The following is a 21,789-nucleotide window of genomic DNA, read 5'->3' on the forward strand; positions in this document are numbered from 1 at the left end:
GAACATGCTGGCCAGAACATCCAAGAAGGTCAGGACAAAGTGTGGTCCTCCGTTATCCTGTTGAAAGAAGATAGAGCACAGCTGTCAGCTTAAAGGCCGGTTCCCACTAGGGCTACCGCGCGTCAAAACCGCGCAGCAGCAGCGTGGTTGCCATGGAAACGCCGTCAGCGGCGCGGCATGGCGGTGTCTGCGTCGCAGTTTGCCCATGTCGAACTGCTGCCACTGCCGTGTGCCGCGCTCCAGGTCCGCGCCGCCAATCACAGAACGCGGTGAGCGTAACGTCACATGAAGTATCGCCGAACCGCTGGCGCGGACGCGGCAGCAGCTATGAAATACTTATCAGCCGATTTCAAGGAAACTATTCGGTAGAAAAATTTGATTCTTGTGCATGTTACAGCCTGATATCTTCTTTCGATAAAGGACCGAATTTCTTTTCATTACTCGTGGTGGTTACTTGCTGTATTGCATTTACGTAAACCATTACATGAAATTTTAATGAGTGTGCAGAGGCAAAAACGCATTGCGTGGACTTTGCATACAGTTCATTTTAGGTAATAGATTATTGCATATGAAATTTAGTCAACATATCGAAATTGTTTTTAAAGCTGAGAGCCCAGCGATAGCTATCACCGTTCTCGAGATATTGAATATGTCGGCGGACGGGCTGTGCGGTGACCGCTCGCGGGTCGCTCGCGATGCGACCGATACTTCGTCCCGCTCGTCGGAAACCATGTGGTTGCATCAACCGCAAATTTCGTAAACGGTTCAAGACATCGAAACGCGTTTTTTTGCAAACGATAACACGTAAAATGTCATTTATTTCGTCGCATGATAAATATCTAAAATCTATTTATCTACCGAGATATGAAAGAAACTACAGTTTTTCAGAGTGGATAGATAATTTTTTTAAACGGCATTTAATAGCATGTGGAATGAGAATTACAGTGACATGGAACACGTTAATATTTACAATATACTATATAGACTTACAGAAGTTAAACCGAAACTAATTTGCTGGTATGTCATAAGATGTAATTTACCGAGTATCTACAGCCGTTGATTATTTCCTTTGGTAAGTAACAAACTTTTTTTCGTGCTACAGCGTACTTTATTTTTTCAAGACGCGTTTCGCCTTTTACTTTAAGGCATCTTCGATGGAATCTAGAATGATTCAGTTTTGTTTTGATATGTGATATTTGCAGATTATAAACCCGTTCACGTCTTCTTTTATGTGAGTAACTGATTACTGACAGTTAATCGAGCCTACTTTATTTGCTGCATTTTTACATTTTTTCCTCTTGTCAATTAAATTTAATATATTATGTTTTATCCAACGATTTCTGCTGTACCTTTTTCCCGGTCACATACTCTGCTGCATTCACCACTTCTTCTCTCAAAGATATCCATTCGTGTTCTAGCGGATTCCTTCCTCTGTTTTAGTCAGTCTTTGCGTTACGGTAACTTTTAGGTTATCGAAAAACTGTGGCTCTTGACGGATTCAAGTTCCATCTCCTTAATTTGCTACCGTTTACTGTCTCTTTAGTTGTAAACTGCAGCTCATAATCAATAACGGTTTGCGCCTGCACCGGGAGATGTCTTACAATTTAAAATCTGGTTTCGAAAACTCTATTCCAAATATGTATTATTCTTTCATGATTCTTAAGCAAGGTGCTGGCGATGATTTCATTATGCTCTGTGTGAAATTCAATTAGGTGGCTTCCACTTTCATCCCTTCCCCCAAGCCTTTGTGTTCTTACTGTTTTCCTGTATGTGCTATGGTATCACATTTTTAATTTTTGTCTCGCTTAACTATCTGAATAATCTCTTTTATCGTACATTGTTTCAATGTGTTAGGAGATAGTAAACAATCATGAATGGTAGTCATGAAATTTGTTTATGGTGAAATGAGAAAAGATGAATAATGAAATATGTGAAAGAGTACATTGTACAGAAAATGAAAAACTGGTACATCTTCACTCAACTTTGTCTTTCCTTCATGTAGGATAAGATATAGTCAATCAAACGCACAGGGCGTTTCAATGGGTCCCGCCCCGTACCTCAGTGGCTGTCCATCATTGGCTACCGCTAGTGTCTGCCGCTTCCAGATGGGAACGCCAATTCCGCGAACCGCCGCGTCATAGCGGAAAACGCTTGCCGCTGCCGTTTCCGAACGCCGTGCTGCCGCGCTGTAGTGGGAACCGGCTTTAACACATCAGATATATGACTCTTTCTATCCAGAATTATTGACTCTGTGGTGTTGTTCCCAACAGTGTCTTCAGGTGTGATGGGCATGTATAATGATGATGAGTGTTATCCGACAAAGTTCATTCTCCTCGGAAGTTCCATGCACACATATGTTCATCATGACGTTGTACACAGAAATACGACTGGACGACTGGACTGAAAATACGACATGGTGACACTGCTGTAGATAATCATAGCAACCCAGGGTGAGTTGGGCCATTGTGGTGTTCAGATGGTGGAGTGGCACATTGTGTAGACCTTGGTGCTGGCCAGGGGTGGCTAGGAAAACTTCGCTGCAAGGTATAACTTGTGCCGTATAGTCTTGAGCTACAATGCTGCAGTACTGCGACGTCTCTGCAGGCGTGTGGTCTATTAGTGATGTTGGTGTCAGAAGGTTTGCTGACACTGTTCACAGTACTCGGCTGCACGTGCCTGAGTTAACACTATATGGTCTTGAGTGAGCAGTGTCATCGTCACGAATGTCAGCTAAATTCTCAGAAGTGTTCACTGCTACAAGGTTAGAAGTTCGCCCTAGCGCAGATGGATGGCAGCAGTACCGGCCTAGGTGTGAACTGCTGCCATCGAAGGCAAGAGTACAGTTACTGCCTTGGAGCCTGGGGACGGCTCATCCGTCATGTCGTCCTAATTCCACTGGTGCGGACTTAGAGCTGTGAAATGGTCTAGTGGAGATGGCTGCCCAGACTGGCTCCATCTGCTGGCTGGCCCATAAAATGATGGAGCATTGCCTGAACCACATGTTGCAAAGGTTCAAGTGGCTCTGAACACTATGGGACTTAACTTCTGAGGTCATCAGTCCCCTATAACTTATAACTACTTAAACCTAATTAACCTAAAGACATCACACACATCCATGTCCGAGGCAGGATTCGAACCTGCGACCGTAGCGTTCGCGCGATTCCAGACTGTAGCGCCTAGAACCGCTCGGACACGTCGGCCGGCTATGTTGTCGAGGGTTCTGTTGAACTGCGCATAAGTGTGCTAGAATCAGAGGACATTTACAGTGATTTATAGCACGCTTGTTGCGCTTGTACACTGCTTCCAGGCAAGTAAAGATCAACACCTTCTTGTCGCACTGACCGATTTCATAGTTACATGGGCATTCTGCAAGGTCACCACAATAGCGCCGCTCCGTTTGACCACCCTGTGGTGTACAGACAGGCTCGCTTTTTAAACTATTATGTCAGCACATCCACATCTACCTGCTTGTCTCATATACGGCTGCAAAGGAGCCGCTTCTCATACAGTAACTCTCAAAATTAGCGACAGTGTTACATAATGTTGTCGTCGAATGTCTTTCCGCGGCAGCGCCACGAGAAGTTGCAACGAAGGTCGCCGCGCCGAAAGTCCCTTGATGTTCCAGAAGTTGTCGCACGTGTCAAGGTAAGTGTGGTGATTGTGTTATCCTGCGCGGCCGGACAGTATTGCGTAGGCCGTTGACAGGGCGCTGCGTACGGCCCTTCCATATTCGCATGACATTCGTGGGTTCTCGACCAACACGAGCATCAATATTGCGGTACGATAAACCGCCATTTCGATAGATCGCGATGCTGTCGTTTTAGTTTTCCAGTACTAGCACCTAGACATTTCTCCTCACACAAAGCATAACACTGTCTGCTCACAAACAACATTCAAGTGAAAAAAGTTCCTTATGGTGACCATTTCTCACAGCGGCAGCATACAAAATTTATGTTAGAAGAAAAACGCATTTTGCACCCTGCGCGTTAATCTAGCAAGGCTGAAATGGCTTAGGATCCAGGGATCCAAGTGTGGTAAACGACTGAGCCCAGACTCAGCAAAAAAATTAAACAACTTTATTTCAGTTCAATAATTTTACATCAAGCACACACAGCTAACCTCAGCACTTTTATTGAAGAAATACAACTACTGCAGTGAAAAGCGCCCAGAATCAAAATATAACACAGGCGCCAATAAGGTGCAATCTTAGGGACTTATTTATGCGCCACTTTAGACCACTTACGAGACATTATTTTAAAACAAGGAAGTCTTAAATGTTGAGGCAGCCACCTTCCGGCAGGCACTACCAACACTGAATCACACCAAAAATAATTTCACTCACTCTGTGTTCCAATACGACGTATTACATCCTACAGGAGCTCACCATTAACTTCCGTTGTATGAGGATAACGGCCGAAATAGTCTCATAGCTAGTCCAACTCAGCGAACTACTTTCGAGATGGAATTAGAAGCAGCTTTCCCCATAGAAATGCTTCAAACCTGGAAGGTAAATGCCACTGAGGGACCGACGATTTCATATCTGGCCACCCTTCACATAGTTGTCTCCGACAGGTAAACTTGCCACCCTTGGTATATAACACTCGCCACTGCCCCAGGCAGACGTCTTGTACTTGGGGCATCTTACGGTCTGCCACCAATGTACCTCTCAAGCCAACGCTCACTCTTGGCTCTTGCCTCTACCGGGGCCTGCGGGAAATCAGTGCTCTTGCTGCATGTTAGATAAACTCAAAGTCAAAAAGTCAAAACACAACCGTCAGCCGATCCAAAGTATATCGATACGAACGTATCAAATGCATCTCCAGTCAATGTCCTGGCAGTTGTGTGGTAATGTTCCTATGAGTTCAGTCTGCATCGTTACCAAATATATTCAAGATGGCGCCCCCCCCCCCTTCCCATGGTGTACATATAGCAACATCGCACTGATGACATCGTGGGTTTGAAAAATTGGCTGGAACCAATGACAATGCGGCATATGGCCACATGATCGTGACGTCAGGGATAAATCGGGTGTGGTAGCCCACTGGTGTCAATCAGTGAAAGGAACATCAGCTGTCGACAGAAGCAGCAGCTGAGACCATCCATTGCCTCCCAGCAGAACAGGAAGCAGCAGAAAGATAAGTACTCATTATACAGGATATGTCAAAAAGAACTCCCTAGTTTTAAGTATAAATTTAATGGAGAAATTACATCAATTAGTAGGTATCATGAAAGAGAATTCCTTCAAGTTTTGTTTAATGTTAGTAGACGTCAACATGGGATCAATTTGTTGCCCTGCACACGTCGAGAGTATATACCACTTCTCACCACGTATTCACCAACATTTCAGGTGTAACTGTCCCATCTGCCATGACGATTCTTTCCTATAAATGATTGATGTCTCTGATCTTTTCGCTGTACACAATATTTTTTATGTAGCCCCAAAAGAAAAAGTCCAGTGGGGTTAAGACTGGGCTTCGTGGTGGCCAAGGTACTGGGCCAGCCCTGCCTATCCAGCTTCCTGGAAAGCGAATGTCAAGAACTGCACGCGTATGGTTACTGCAATGAGGTGGGGCGCCATCTTGTTGGGAAAACACACTCCCTTTTCCGCCTCCATATCGTCCGTTTGGGGAAAGACACACTCTGTCAACATGTCACAGTAAACATCTCCTTTTATTGCTTTGCTTTTAAAACGCTGCCAGTTTCCTTGAAAGACTTTTACCAATGATGGATAGTTTTTACTGTAGGTGGTTCACCACCATACTGACGTCTAAAACTACCTTGCACTGTTATAACTGACTCAGTTTTCACAAGCCCAATAACACAATGCGCTTTCTGCTGCAGAGAACACATTGTTGCTGAGCTGCTCTGCACTTCACGCATGTGTGGACTGAACTGAGGGAACGGAGGAAAAACACAGCACTGGTGCCGTCTCAAGGTCAAGCAGACCTGCCAACTGCAGGGGAGCAAAACTCGGAGAGCTTATGTATCAAACACCTAAAACTAGAATAGTGTTGTCACTTTGTACAGGTTCTACGCGACATTAAAACTAGGGAGTTCCTTTTCAAACACCCTGTACATCTTCGCTATTGCTTCTTCTTTGTCCAGCTCCATTTCTTTGTCTCTCATGTTAACGTTTCTTCTTCTTAGTTCAACATCAGAGGTGACCTCCAGCATGTCGGTATCTACTGCAGTGACAATGGTCTCCGACTTGTCAGGACCAGAAGCGCCCTCCAATGCATCCAGACTTGTAGACATGAGCTCCAGCTTGCCAGGACCGAAAGTGACTTCCAGTGTGCCATGAGCTGCAGCGATCGCCAGCATGTTGGTCCCTGAAGTGCACCTGGTCATCATTTTGGAGAGGACAGTGATCAGCTGTTGTCTGTCCCACAAGTATACTGAGGGGGGGCGGGGGGAGGGTCCTCATGCAGTTTGGTGCAGGTCAGTACTGGACCCCTACATACTTCATCCATTGAACTGTGAAACATTACAGTAACACTGTAAGGACATACAGTGGTTCAAATGGTTCAAATGGCTCTGAGCACTATGTGACTTAACATCTGAGGTCATCAGTCCCCTAGAACTTAGAACTACTTAAACCTAATTAACCTAAGGACATCACACACATCCATGCCCGAGGCAGGATTCGAACCTGCGACCGTAGCGGTCGCGCAGTTCCAGACTGAAGTGCTTAGAACCGCTCGGCCACCAGCGGCCGGCTGGTGCTGTAAAGCTCTCCCATGAAAGTTTTTTGAGCTCAGTGAGCGGCTAAATCACTGAATTATCCCCAACATATTATTTGTGATGGCTAAGACTCAAATAATATAAATACCGCCTGGTATGGTGCTGCATGTTGTACATGTTTTTCTGTGAAGGAGTGAGGAGGCGCTCAAAATCAGCATACGCTACAAAAGGGCAATGCTCCTGGTAGTGGGCATTCTTAAACTTTAAGATCTTTGCTACTAAGTCGCTTGTGGAAAAAGCATTGAGACACTTGAAGCAAATATGCTTTACACGACGATTTTTTGACACTGGATGTAATGAGTCACAACATATGTCTGGTATATAAGTAGTGATAATCACCTCGTTACAAAAGCAGCAGCACATTTACATACATATTACGCCGACTGGCAAATTCAGAGAATTAAAAGATTCGATAAGTTTGTATCTAATCTTCATCAGGCTATAAACTTGAGCTGATATCCCAATATTCTGTGCCTCAAATTTAGGAATGTCCTTGACCTTAATGGGGAACTCAGTACCATCAAACTCATAAAACCCATGCATGTCAATATCTCCACTGTATTGAGATGTGCACTGGGAACCTTTCTTATGATTTCTCTCACATGCCAGGATTGATCATGCAGAGCAAGAGTTGTCTTCTGTATTTTGGACATTATGTCTGATTGACTGCTGCATTCTTAGGAAGCTCAATAAAGCTGGAACCCCCCCCCCCCCCCACATTTATCAGAGCAAAGACGTATGTATGGATTTCAAGGTGCAGTACTCAGCTGAGTGCTTTACCTGAGCCTCTAACATCCATCTTGGAAAACTTGGCCTGTATATTACTCAAGGTGGAAGTATCAAACAACTTAGCCATTAAGGTGCTCCGCAATACCGTACCATTTTCCCCCCAAATGTACACAATCCTTGTCTCCTCAACACCAGAGTACTGTTTGTGCAGATGTGCAAGAGCACAATACAACATAGCACTGCATTTAATGGCGGGGTACTGCAGATCATTAATGATTCTGAGGAGCTATGTTTGCAGGACAGGAAGGCCATGCTTTCAGAAAACTGATAAAGTCTCCGTACCTTCCAGCTGGATTCTCTACATGAGAAAAAGTGATGCACTTCTCAGATGCATCCACAGTTGCCTGTAGCTTAGCTATGGCGTCACCTTGCTAACCTGCTGTCCATCCATAATAGGACAGGAGAGAGAACTGCCACTAGCCACAGGATGACTATTACTAGCAGCCCCGGACAGAGATCATCTTGTTGCAGGCTGGCCGGCTGCTGGTTGAAATGACGAGGTATGTAGCATGGTGCACCAGCCTTACAAGGACGCTGACAGCTCGGTGCAGCCACATCAGACCAGTGTGTATGCAGGCTGTGGGAGGCTGACATGAGTTCTCACAACATCCAGTCCCGACCTAGGTACTACAGTAGCGGTGTCCTAGCAGCTGGAGGGGTGGAATCCCTTGGCTGCCACAGTCCTATTGTGGTGAGGGCAGGGCAGAAGTGGTGGTGGGGGGGGGGGAGCCTCGAGCCTCACCCTGGTGGGGCAGGGATGTCACACAGGACCGTATTTTGGTGGTGTCTTCACCTGTTCTGACACCTGCACCACAATGTAGTGACAGGGTGGTGGAGGAGAGACTAGCACCCCCTGCAGTGTTGACTCACCAGCTGTAGACAAGGAACAATGAAAAATAAGTACACACATTATAAACGCGCCTACTGCTGCTGCTGTTGCTGCTGCTGCAAAGGAGGAAAGAATACTGATAACATGTATTACAAAACATAGATTACCTATACCATCCCCCACCCACTACGTTATCCTCGGTTCATATTCACAAAGTAGTAGCTCCCACTGTGGTATCTCCTTGCCTGGACATCCGCCGATCTAGCTCACTGATATCACCTAAAACAGCAACAAGAACAACACATTGATTTAACAAACAAATTACAACACTACGAAAAAAATTAACTAAAAGAAATATAGTTACATGATATCTGCAAAAGGTTTATCAAATGTTCAAATGTGTGTGAATTTCTAAGGGACCAAACTGCTGAGGTCACCGGTCCCTAGACTTACACACTACTTAAACTAACTTATGCTAAAAACAACACACTCACCCGTGCCCGAGGGAGGACTCGAACCTCCGGCGGGAGGGGAATAGGTTTATCATGGCCTCCTCGAAATCACCTACAACAGCAAGAACATGTTGATTTAATAATGTATACACTTACAGGAAATACAAAACTATGAAACAAATCGCCAATGGAGGCTGCATTTCAAGAATAAATGGTGTAACAAAGACATGGAGAAAATTGTAACGCACAAAATTTTACTAACACAGTGATTTGCTAAACACAGATTCTATGAAATTCGCGAAATTTGAACATGCTGATATGATAAACAAATTGCTACGAAATTTGCACACACACTACGAAAGAAAATTATACTTACATGACAGTTCCACCTCAGACTGCCTCAGGCATTTGCTGCTGCTGATGTTGCTGTCACTAGCACTCCTGCTGTTTGTTGCTGCCAACGACTTCATGATAGAGGTGGATTGATGCACACTAGAAAACTCGATGATGGAGGTGCACAGATCCACTAACTAAGACAACTAAACATAGTCACGTACTAGAGCAGAATGAAGATGACTGTGGAGGGAGAAGGGCTTCTATAGACTCAAGTCCTGTCCACTAATTTGCAGGGAAGCAAGAGGAACATTTATACAAGGGGTAAACCCAGGTCTGCAGGTTCAGACACGTCGGGTATTGTTCCCACCCTTCACGGCCACCGACATACAGAAAGCAAGCGAAAGGCATGGGATGCCCTTTCAATGTTCACTAGTCCTTCCCTAAAATACCTGGTGTCTGCTACATCGAAACAGGTGCAAGTCCCCTGGGATGGGTATTATTCAAAGAACCCAAAAGGGTAGACAGGGAATGCCTTTGTCAGCATTCACCAGTCCTTCCCGGCAAGCCGTATTTCACCTACAGCAAAATAACTGCAAATCTCTGGGATGGGTATTTTTCACAATTTTCAGAACTACCCACATACAGAACGCAGGTGGGAAGGCAGAGAATGCCTTTGTCGGCTTTCATCAGTCCTTTCCGCACAAATCTATAACACCAGGAGAAAGGATGATCTTCACTATGCAGGGTTAAATCTGACTTTGGCACAGAAAGGGGTAAATTATGCTCCCACAAAAGTCTTTGGTCACCTACCAAACAGCATCAAAAGCCTGACAGATAGCCAACTAACATTTAAAAATAAGTTAAAAGAATTTCTAGATGACAACTCCTTCTACTCATTGGCTGAATTTTTAGGTATAAATTAAGGGGTGCAAAAAAAAAACTTAAACATTAGTGTCATGCAATATTTTGTCTAATGTAATATCTTGTACAGCCATCTTTTATTAACCGACACGTTCCACATCATTACGAAGTGTCGTATTCATGAGCTATGGAACAAATATTAATCTAATCTAATCAGTTACATCAAAACAGGTGCCAATCCCTGGGATGGATATTGTTTGTTACAAGGTCCACATTCCAAGGATGTCCTTGAAGCAACTGCTTTTGCATGGAGACAGGAAATACAGCGTTCTTCATCGGCGACATCAAAAGAGGTAAATCATCTGGGAGGGGTGTTGTCCACAAGTTCTATGTGACAGGATAACGTGTTGTAGGCCACATCAAAGGTAAAGTATAATCCCTGGAACTGGTATTGTTCACAAGGTCGGCGCACATACAGTACGTTTGAAACATAGTGTTAAGTATCCAGGTATTCCAAGACGGTTAAACAGGTGGAAGCTCGATACTTTTCCCCGGTTTCAACGCTAAAGAAGCCACCAGGGGTACTTGGTTCGACTGGTGCAGGGCAAAGGGTACCGCTACTTCATGGAATTATCGGCGTTCACTTACAGGTAGGCAGTGCCAGTAGTTTTACCTCTGACGGTAGACGCAGAACTATGTCATTAGTGCGCCTGACTCTGGCAGGATTGCCAGATAGTCGTATATCAATGGATTCTTTTAAAATACAGTCCCAATAGCGAGACGCAGGGACAACTATTTGTGTCTTTTCTTACAGAATTTTATTAGGAATGTGTCCCTGGTAAGGCAGTGCTCTGCCAGCGTGGATTTCTCAGGTTGAAACCAACGGTTTTGGACCACATGGTTGTTGAGAGAAGCAGCGATTGGTATGATTAATCAATAATTCCAGAACAGTCAATAGTCATGGAATTATTGATGAAACAAACGTGTGTGGCGCTAGTGCTCAACACATTGGTCCTGAACAGTACGAACTGTTTGACCGATGTAAGTTTTCCCCCAGTGGCAGAGGATTTCTGCGCCTGAAACGGCCTAAGTTCTTTCTCCCAAAGTCCGCAGTACACTCGTACACTGGAACGATGGATGACAGCTCGTGCATGCAGGTAACGGTCAATGTGCATGAGTTTTTGATAAACACGGAATGCTTGACAAAAGGGCTGGGTTATCTTAAACTTACGTTCAAGCAGAATGGCAATTCAGACAAACAGATGTCGTGCTTTCCAATTTGGACGTTCGAGGAAACCGTTAGAAGATAGCTGTAAATCGGTGGCTTTCCTAATCATCGTTAGGTCTCCGAAACTAGGAAGAATTTGAAAATCATATGTGGGCAAAAGCTTTTTCGACTGCCAGCCAAGAATAGAGCACTCTTGGCTTAGTAAAGATGACTTGGAATTGTGAAATGCCGCTCCATACTAAATCCCCTGTCATTGTGGGAAAATTTATATTGGTCAAAAAATTTCGTACCATTCAGGACCGACGTGTTGAGCATTAGCGCCATACACGTTTGTTTCAGCTAGGAAAATCTGCAGTGATAGAGCACTGTTCGGTTCTGGAGAGTTCGTGCAATAGCTTACTCACCAGAAAATAGCGGTCAGGTGAACAGCGGAGTATTGTGTCAAGAAGACTTCATCATCTGGCTGGAGACCAAAATAGAATATTACGTAAATATGATGTTCCCTACCCCTCATTCTAATGATTCGACCTTTCTCAAAGTCGAATAGGTGGCGATAGGTCGCATGTGCACCTATTCTGGTTGATCGCGACCAGAACCAAAAGATACACCCAGTAGTCACACCCATACTATTCTTCATATGTAAGAATGGCATTTTCCTGTATTCAAAATAAGGTCACATAAGGATGAAATTTTAATCGACGTATCACACTGGCACGCAAGTCCTGGCGCATGAAGTTTTTAGCGGTCAATAAAGCTGTTCACGATGTACCACTTTCCATTGCCATCGGTGCAATAAGTAATTAATCAGACAGCTCATTCGCACTGCTCCGTATTGCGCAGGGCATAGGTAATCTGTGTGGACGCTCCCGTTTACCTCTATTGGCTGTCGAAACACTGGCAGTTTGCCGTGTGGTCGAAATCACATCTCGCGAAAGCAACGAGCAGACCAACAGTCGTTGGGGTGGAATGAACAGCGCACAGCTACAGTTAAATTGACGTCTGCTGTAGCCGCTCGCATTTGGAAATAAAGTTGCTTTGGATTTGTTTATCGACTGCCATTTCTGTGCAAGTCGTGAAGTTGTGTTTTTATACACTACTGGCCATTAAACTTGCTACACTACGAAGATGGCGTGCTACAGTCGCGAAATTTAACCGAGAGGAAGAAGATGCTTTGATATGCAAATGATTAGTTTTCAGAGCATTCATACAAGGTGGCGCCGATGGCGACATCTACAACTTGCTTACATGAGGTAAGTTTCCAACCGATTTCTCATACACAAACACACGTTGACCGGCGTTGCCTGGTGAAACGTTGTTGTGATGCCTCGTGTAAGGAGGTGAAATGCGTACCATCATGTTTCCGGCTTTGAATAAGGTCGGATTGTAGGTTATCGCGATTGCGGTTTATCGTATCGCGACATCGCTGCTCGTGTTGGTCAAGATCCAATGACTGTTAGCAGAATATGGAATCACCGGGTTCAGGACGGTAATACGGAACGCCGTGCTGGATCCCAACGGCCTCGTATCACTAGCAGTCGAGATGACAGGCATCTTATCCGCATGGCTGTAACGGATCGTGGAGCCACGTCTCGAGCCCTGAGTCAACAGATGGGGACGTTTGCAAGACAACAACCATCTGCACGAACACTTCGACGACGTTTGCAGCAACATGGACTATCAAATCGGAGACCATGGCTGCGGTTGCCCTTGACGCTGCATCACAGACAGGAGCGCCTCCGATGGTCTACTCAACGACGAACCTGGGTGCCTGGGTGCACGAATGGCAAAACGTCATTTCTTTGGATGAATCCAGGTTCTGTTTACAGCATCATGATGGTCGCATCCGTGTTTGGCGACATCGCGGTGAATGCACATTGGAAGCGTGTATTCGTCATCGCCGTACTGGCATATTACCCGGCTTGATGGTATGGGGTGCCATTGGTTACACGACTCGGTCACCTCTTGTTCGCATTGACGGCACTTTGAACAGTGGGCGTTACATTTCAGATGTGTTACGACCCGTGGCTCTACCCTTCATTCGATCCCTGCGAAACCCTACATTTCAGCAGGAAAATGCACGACCGTATGTTGCAGGTCCTGTACGGGCCTTTCTGGATACAGAAAATGTACGACTGCTGCCCTGGCCAACACATTCTCCAGATCTCTCACCAATTGAAAACGTCTGGTCAATGGTGGCTGAGCAACTGGCTCGTCACAATACGCCAGTCCCTACTCTTGATGAACTGTGGTATCTTGTTGAAGCTGCGTGTGCAGCTGTATCTGTACACGCCATGCAAGTTCTGTTTGACTCAATGCCCAGGCGTATCAATGCCTTTATTACGGCCAGAGGTGGTTGTTCAGGGTACTGATTTCTCAGGATCTATGCACCCAAATTGTGTGAAAATGTAATCACATGTCAGTTCTAGTATAATATACACTCCTGGAAATTGAAATAAGAACACCGTGAATTCATTGTCCCAGGAAGGGGAAACTTTATTGACACATTCCTGGGGTCAGATACATCACATGATCACACTGACAGAACCACAGGCACATAGACACAGGCAACAGAGCATGCACAATGTCGGCACTAGTACAGTGTATATCCACCTTTCGCAGCAATGCAGGCTGCTATTCTCCCATGGAGACGATCGTAGAGATGCTGGATGTAGTCCTGTGGAACGGCTTGCCATGCCATTTCCACCTGGCGCCTCAGTTGGACCAGCGTTCGTGCTGGACGTGCAGACCGCGTGAGACGACGCTTCATCCAGTCCCAAACACGCTCAATGGGGGACAGATCCGGAGATCTTGCTGGCCAGGGTAGTTGACTTACACCTTCTAGAGCACGTTGGGTGGCACGGGATACATGCGGACGTGCATTGTCCTGTTGGAACAGCAAGTTCCCTTGCCGGTCTAGGAATGGTAGAACGATGGGTTCGATGACGGTTTGGATGTACCGTGCACTATTCAGTGTCCCCTCGACGATCACCAGTGGTGTACGGCCAGTGTAGGAGATCGCTCCCCACACCATGATGCCGGGTGTTGGCCCTGTGTGCCTCGGTCGTATGCAGTCCTGATTGTGGCGCTCACCTGCACGGCGCCAAACACGCATACGACCATCATTGGCACCAAGGCAGAAGCGACTCTCATCGCTGAAGACGACACGTCTCCATTCGTCCCTCCATTCACGCCTGTCGCGACACCACTGGAGGCGGGCTGCACGATGTTGGGGCGTGAGCGGAAGACGGCCTAACGGTGTGCGGGACCGTAGCCCAGCTTCATGGAGACGGGTGCGAATGGTCCTCGCCAATACCCCAGGAGCAACAGTGTCCCTAATTTGCTGGGAAGTGGCGGTGCGGTCCCCTACGGCACTGCGTAGGATCCTACGGTCTTGGCGTGCATCCGTGCGCTGCTGTCCGGTCCCTGGTCGACGGGCACGTGCACCTTCCGCCGACCACTGGCGACAACATCAATGTACTGTGGAGACCTCACGCCCCACGTGTTGAGCAATTCGGCGGTACGTCCACCCGGCCTCCCGCATGCCCACTATACGCCCTCGCTCAAAGTCCGTCAACTGCACATACGGTTCACGTCCACGCTGTCGCGTCATGCTACCAGTGTTAAAGACTGCGATGGAGCTCCGTATGCCACGGCAAACTGGCTGACACTGACGGCGGCGGTGCACAAATGCTGCGCAGCTAGCGCCATTCGACGGCCAACACCGCGGTTCCTGGTGTGTCCGCTGTGCCGTGCGTGTGATCATTGCTTGTACAGCCCTCTCGCAGTGTCCGGAGCAAGTATGGTGGGTCTGACACACCGGTGTCAATGTGTTCTTTTTTCCATTTCCAGGAGTGTATTTGTTCAATGAATACCCGTTTATCATCTGCATTTCTTCTTGGTGTAGCAATTTTAATGGCCAGTATTGTATATAAATAATTTTTTTTGCAACGAACTGAAGAAATATTTGCATATGGATAATACTTCCTTATGTATTGTGCACAAAGGTGCACACTATTCAGCAGGATTAGTTTTCAGTAGGCTTTGTAGTGTTACGCAGTCATACGACTGATAATTGTAATCTGCCTCCAAGAATATTAATGACATTCTTAGGAATATAGCAACGGGTGTAGCTCTATTACGAATTACTGCAGTGGTCAAAATTATGTATACATTCTCACATGGTATTAGTTAGTCTGCAGAACACACCAGTATTTCATGAACTATGGCTAAAACAAATCCTGGCTGCGATCAACTCTTCATGTACTGAACTTCTCCTGTATGTATTACTGCGGGACTACTTCTGCGAGTTATCGACGATTACACGCGTAAGTGATGTGTAGGAGCGCTGCTAGTATCTGTTCTATATTACTCCTTTCCAGTACATGTTTAAATTATGTACATGCATGCAGCCTTACGTATTTTTGCATCTGACTGGCGTATACTTAGTTCGAAGACACAGATATCGTTAAGATGTTGTGTGTACATGTTTGAATTTCTAATATTAAATCAACAATTTCCATCAGTGCAAGGCACTAACAACCAATACAACATGTTTTATACGTGTAGTAACACCCACAGTATATCTTTCAATTACTACTCATATAAAATTATTGAAATACCTGCTGTCTTTCGGCAAAATAATTCCCAGAAGTAATTGAACTTGGTGTTTTCTTTCAACGAGTAAATACCTATAACGTATGATAAGTGGCAATGTTATAATTTATTAAGTAGTAATTCACCTTATTACTGGCGGATGGTAAGTTATTTTTCTTATCTAATAATTCAATGGTAACAAACAAAAAGCCACATGAACTGATATGCCTTTCTATGCAGTTTAGATATACACCACGTAACAATGTGTCGTTGGGCCACTACTACCTGTATATCGCTGATTAGATTAAGTGATGTTATTAACTCTTATTAACAGTCGCGATACATTCTGTCTCCCGTTGTCTCTACGGTGAAAATGTTAAATATTCGTAGAAAAGCATTTTCACTTGCCATGAGCTGTATAAATTATATTTATTCTTTACCAGTTTCGGTTTTTTCAGCTATCACCATCTTCAAGAAAAATTATATCTGCTGGATTAAAAACGCATATTTCTCATAGAAGACACGTTCTTAGACCAAATGTGACAATGGCAAATGTGGAGTGAAATATAACCAGATTTTTATAATATCTTGAAAAACTTAGGTAAGTTACACATACACTACTGTTAGTTAGTCGCCTCTTAACTGTCAGGAGAGTATGTGTAGCTTATCTAAGTTTCCCAAGTTACTGTCAACATCTGGTTATGTTGCATTCAACGTTTGCCATTGTTACATTTGGTATATGAAAGTGTCTTTTGTAACAAATATGCGGTTTTAAACCAACAGATATTATTTTCTTCCAGCTGATGATGGTTGAAACCGGTGAAACAGGTAAAGAATAAATATGATTTATACATGTGACTTCTGAAATTTTCCCGGCGTATTTCTTCTTCTAATAATTTCCGGGTATGCAGCCGGATCCCGTCGACATTCTGCCACGATATTTCGGCCCAGAGACGTCCGGCCATCATCAGGTGAGTACACAACTACTGAAGAGCCCAGGTGCAGTCGCGGTATTTATGCCGAATCTCGCGCATGTGAAATGTACTGGCATCCTACAGCGCATGCGTCAGGTGTTGACATGCGCAGCGTAGCCGAGTTGTACGTGCTGCCCTCGGTGGTGGAAATGAAGGTTCATCTAGTCATTGAGTATCGAATGACACTGTCGATTCCGTTGTGATTGTATAATTTTAATAACAGGATTCCAATTTTTATCCAGCTGAAAGCCGTTGTCACGATTTATAAGATTATTGGCAAGACGTATTTCCACTGATTCCTTGATTACGGAATCCCAAAAACCGGACACCGGGGATAAAATTTTTGTTACATTGTATTCCATTGAATGTCCCAAAGAAATACAGTGCTCTGCTACTGCCGATTTTGACGGTTGCCGCAGACGGGTGTATCTTTCATGTTCTATACATCGTTCATGGACAGTTCTTGTCGTCTGGCCAATATATGCAGCGCCACATTCACAGGGAATTTTGTAGACGCCTGCCTTCTTCAGTTGTAAATCGTCTTTAACGGATCCAACCAGGGCCCGGTTCTTTGTTGGTGGACGGAAGATAACCTTGATTTTATTTTTCTTCAGTAATCGGCCTATTTTCGACGACACATTCCCGGCGTATGGAAGGAACGCAGTTGATTTAAAGTCATCATCTGCGTCCTCAGTGCGTTGCTTCTTGTTATGATAGTTGCGCATGGCCTTCCTTATTTGGCGAGAAGTGTAGCCATTCTCTTTGAAAACCTTCTCCAAGTGTTCTAATTCTGCGTGGAGGTTTTCATCATCCGATATTATATGCGCTCGATGTATTAAGGTACTGAGAACACCGGCTGTTTGTGCTGGGTGATGGCAGCTTGACGCCTGGAGATACAGATCTGTGTGAGTCGCTTTCCTGTACACAGAATGTCCTAATGACCCATCATTTTTACGGCGTACTAGCACGTCTAGAAATGGTAAAGTGCCCTCTTTTTCAATCTCCATCGTAAATTTGATGTTCTCATGTAATGAGTTTAAGTGATGAAGGAATTTCTCCAGTTCCTGTCTGCCATGAGGCCATACAGCAAAAGTATCATCTACGTACCGCCAGAAGACCGTAGGCTTTAAAACAGCAGACTCAAGTGCTTTCTCCTCAAAGTCCTCCAAAAGAGATTAGCTACCACAGGCGACAAAGGGCTCCCCATGGCGACGCCGTCTGTTTGTTCAAAGAATTCGTCACTGAATAAAAAGTACGTTGAGGAGAGTACATTGAAAGGTGGCTACACTGAGCCACTGCGCCAGAGATTGCGCCAAAGAGTATTATTAAGCCGCCTCCACAGTGCTTGTCGAGAGCTCGTGGTAGTGAGTGCGTGGGCAGAGCTCGTAGAAGACAGTTCGTGTTGAGATGTGCTAGTGGGCAAGGCTTGTCGAGATGTTGTAGTAAGGAGTGTTTGTTCCATGTTTTATCCAGTTATTTGATGGGAGAGATAGCAGATGTTATTGTAATGATCAGAGTGAATTTCGTCAATATATATGAAGGTAAAAACCACAATGTTCTTTTATTATTTGTGTGTCTGAAATAATGCGTCATTACAGGTTCAGTCAACAAAGCATCTGGCTTGTGTTCTTGTATTAGAGTGAATTCTGGTTTTCTTGCGTAATTATAGTTTTTCTAATTTTCTTTTATCACGTCAGTATAATTGGTATTTAAAAATTCTTGTCTTGTTGGAGGAGAACCGTGCCAGATGTGTACGTTGAGTCACACTCCCACATACAGAACAGTTACTCTTGTGCTTATTGGTTTTGTAGGTTTTATAGTTGCTGGGGACTTAATTAATTAACTGTGTTTACGAAAATTTTCTTTTCATTCTCTGTTGTTGTTCTAAGCAGTCAGATTGCGTAATAATACTAGTCAGGGCCAACCGTTTACGAGACACAGCGTAATGGGACTTACAGCTACGAAAAATTTAAAAAGTATTTTCAATCTTATTTAATTAAGCCCCCATGCACGTGGCGACCGCTGCTTCGGATCGTCCCTTGGATTCTTCTGATTGTAAAAATAGTAGACAGTAGTATTGTTGTAGTAATTTCTAGTTTAGTAATTGTAGCCTATTTTGCATGTGTAGATTTGGTAATTGGCATTCTTCTAATGGTATTTTTCAAAATTTATTTTTTTTGTTGTCTTGTCTACGGGTTTGACAATTTAGTGCAATTATTTCAATTGTTCGATTGATCGTGTTTGAGGGAAACATTTCATGTAAATGGTATTGTTAGAGATAAAGAGTCATTGTGTGTAATTTTCGTACAGTGACGAATTTTTTTTTTTTTTTGTTTTGTAAATGATTACGCGGTCGATGAAAAAGGCGAAAATGATGAATAGTGAGAATGACGAAATTGTTGACATGGCGAACTCGCCAACAGAGGAAAACAGTATGATGGATAATGAAGTGGAAAACAATGTAATAAGTCGGGAAAATTGTCCGGAACCATTTCAAAATTTTTCTCAATCAGAAAATTCACAGAATACGAGATTAACGACGGAAGATTCTGGAATAGTATCGAACACAGATAGCTTCACAGCTATGACGAAGGAAACTGGTTTTGCGGGAAATGTTAGGGGCGAAAAGAATTTAGAACAAGTTAGTACGGAGCAGTTGATGAGTGCAATATTAAATTTGGGAACACGGTTAGACTCACAAATAGGAACAATTAGAACTGAGATGGGAACTTTACGATCTGAATTAAAAACTGATATAGGAACAATGGAAACACGGATGGGAACAATGGAAACTCGGTTAGGATCTGAATTTAAAACAGAGATGGGAACTTTGGAAACACGGTTAGACTCACGAATAGGGACATGTTTCAAAAATATGAAAGATGAATTAAAGAAAGAAATTAGAGAAGAAGTACAACCAATTTTGAATGCTCACAATAATAGATTAATTGCAGTAGAAATCAGACAAAGGGAACGGGATAGAGAACAGGAAGAAAGAGATCGCGTGATAGTACAGAAATTTTCAGAGTTAAATTTACAACGTGCAAAGGATAAGGAAGAAATATTTGAGAGAATCGAGGAATCCGTGCCAAATGACAGATTAAATAACCTAACACAACAATATGAACAGTTAACTACCAAATGTGTCAGTACTGAAACCCGAGTCGCGACACTTACGGAAGACGTAAATAAACAGAAAGAAAAAATAGGTGACTTATCGGAAAGAGTTGAGGAAATTTCAGATAAACTGACAAATCTTAGTTTACATGGGGACAGAGATTCGGATGATACAGCTCCATTACCATTCGCAGAAACCGAAGAGTACCAGAACATAAATAAACATGTTGAAAATCAGGGAAAATTTAATGAACGCGTTAAAAGGGAAGTTGAGGCATTACGAGAGCAAGTCAAACAGATCGAACGCGAAATTGTAGGAAAAGATAGCAGAAGAAATTTAGAATCACAGGTAGCAGAGGGGTTTGAAGAAAATAATTTGTTTCATTTACGGGATGCAACAAGAGAGCGCCAGGCGCGCGAACTTACAATAATCGACATTCGGACTGGGACAGACGCGGTAGGTCTTTGTCGCCACGAGGCGAAAACTTTGACTATAAACACTTTTTGACTGTTCGGAAATTTAAGATCTTTTGTAATTCTAAGAATGACATACATCCATGTGCATGGTTAGATCAATTTACGTACGCACTTCCGCCAAATTTGCCACTAAGACACAAACTGGAAATTATGTGCGGCTATTAATGTTCTCAGGGGATTCACTATTCTAAGTGAATATGTGCCGTAGCGAGCATAGGGCCCCGAGCTGTAGTGGTGCTATTTCTCTTTTAGTTTTCTGTACCGCTGCCTACTCTTTTACTATTCTTTGCATCTGTCAAAACAACTCTTCGACTATCAGTCTATCTAGTGAGTAAGTAAACAATAACCGGATTTGACTAATTTACCCAAAAGTGATTTCGGAAATTACCATGTGGAGTTACTGTACCTTCAGCAGCATTCATTCATAGTTTAAACGAAATGTTACCTGTTTATCTTCGTGACAATATTACTTCATATGTTGACGATATTCTTATTGCTAAACGTTCTTGGAGTATGCACAAGAAAATTTTGGATTCATTATTACGTATTTTTGTGAGAGTTGGCATTACAGTGAACTTAGAAAATCTGAATTTGGTCGTTCACAGGTGAAATTTCTCGGTCACATTATTTCTACAGAAGGTATTCTTCCTGATCCAGAGAAATTAGATGCTATTCGTAATTATGCTGTTCCTACCACAAAACGTGATGTTCGTAGTTTCCTTGGTGTCTGTAATTTTCTTCGACGCTTTGTTAAATTGGACGATTTGGCCACACCTCGTTTATGTGAACTATCTGGAAAGAAATCTAATTGGTGTTGGGATGAGGAAGCTCAGTCAGAATTTGAACAGCTTCGTGATGCTTTAGTTGCTGCTCCACTTCTCTCACATCCGGATCTATCTAAAGATTTTTGTTTGGCGACGGACTCATCATACAAGGGCCTAGGTGCACATTTATTTCAAGAGATAGAAGAAAACGGCGTTGTAGCACAGAAAACTATTGCATTTGGAAGTCGTGTTCTTTCTAAATCAGAAAAGAATTATTCGATTACGGAACTTGAAGCTTTGGCTGTTGTGTGGGCTTTTACAAAATTTCGGACATTTTTGTTTGGTAGACATACGAAGGTTTACACCGATCATCGAGCTCTGGAATTTCTTATGTCGACAAAATTAACTCATGGCAGATTGTCACGATGGGCGTTGTACCTACAGGAATTTGACTTTAGTATTGTTTGCATACAGGGTTCTTCAAATATTGTTGCTGATGCTTTATCACGTGCACCTATGGGTTTGAAACAAAGTGCTGAAGAGGACTGCAAAGAAAACAATTATTGTTTGATGTATATTCAAGGTGTTGCGTTTGAGAACTTTATTTCGTCTTCGCTCCAGGACATCG

The sequence above is a fragment of the Schistocerca piceifrons genome, chromosome 2, assembly GCF_021461385.2.
Source record: "Schistocerca piceifrons isolate TAMUIC-IGC-003096 chromosome 2, iqSchPice1.1, whole genome shotgun sequence".
Classification (NCBI taxonomy): domain Eukaryota; kingdom Metazoa; phylum Arthropoda; class Insecta; order Orthoptera; family Acrididae; genus Schistocerca; species Schistocerca piceifrons.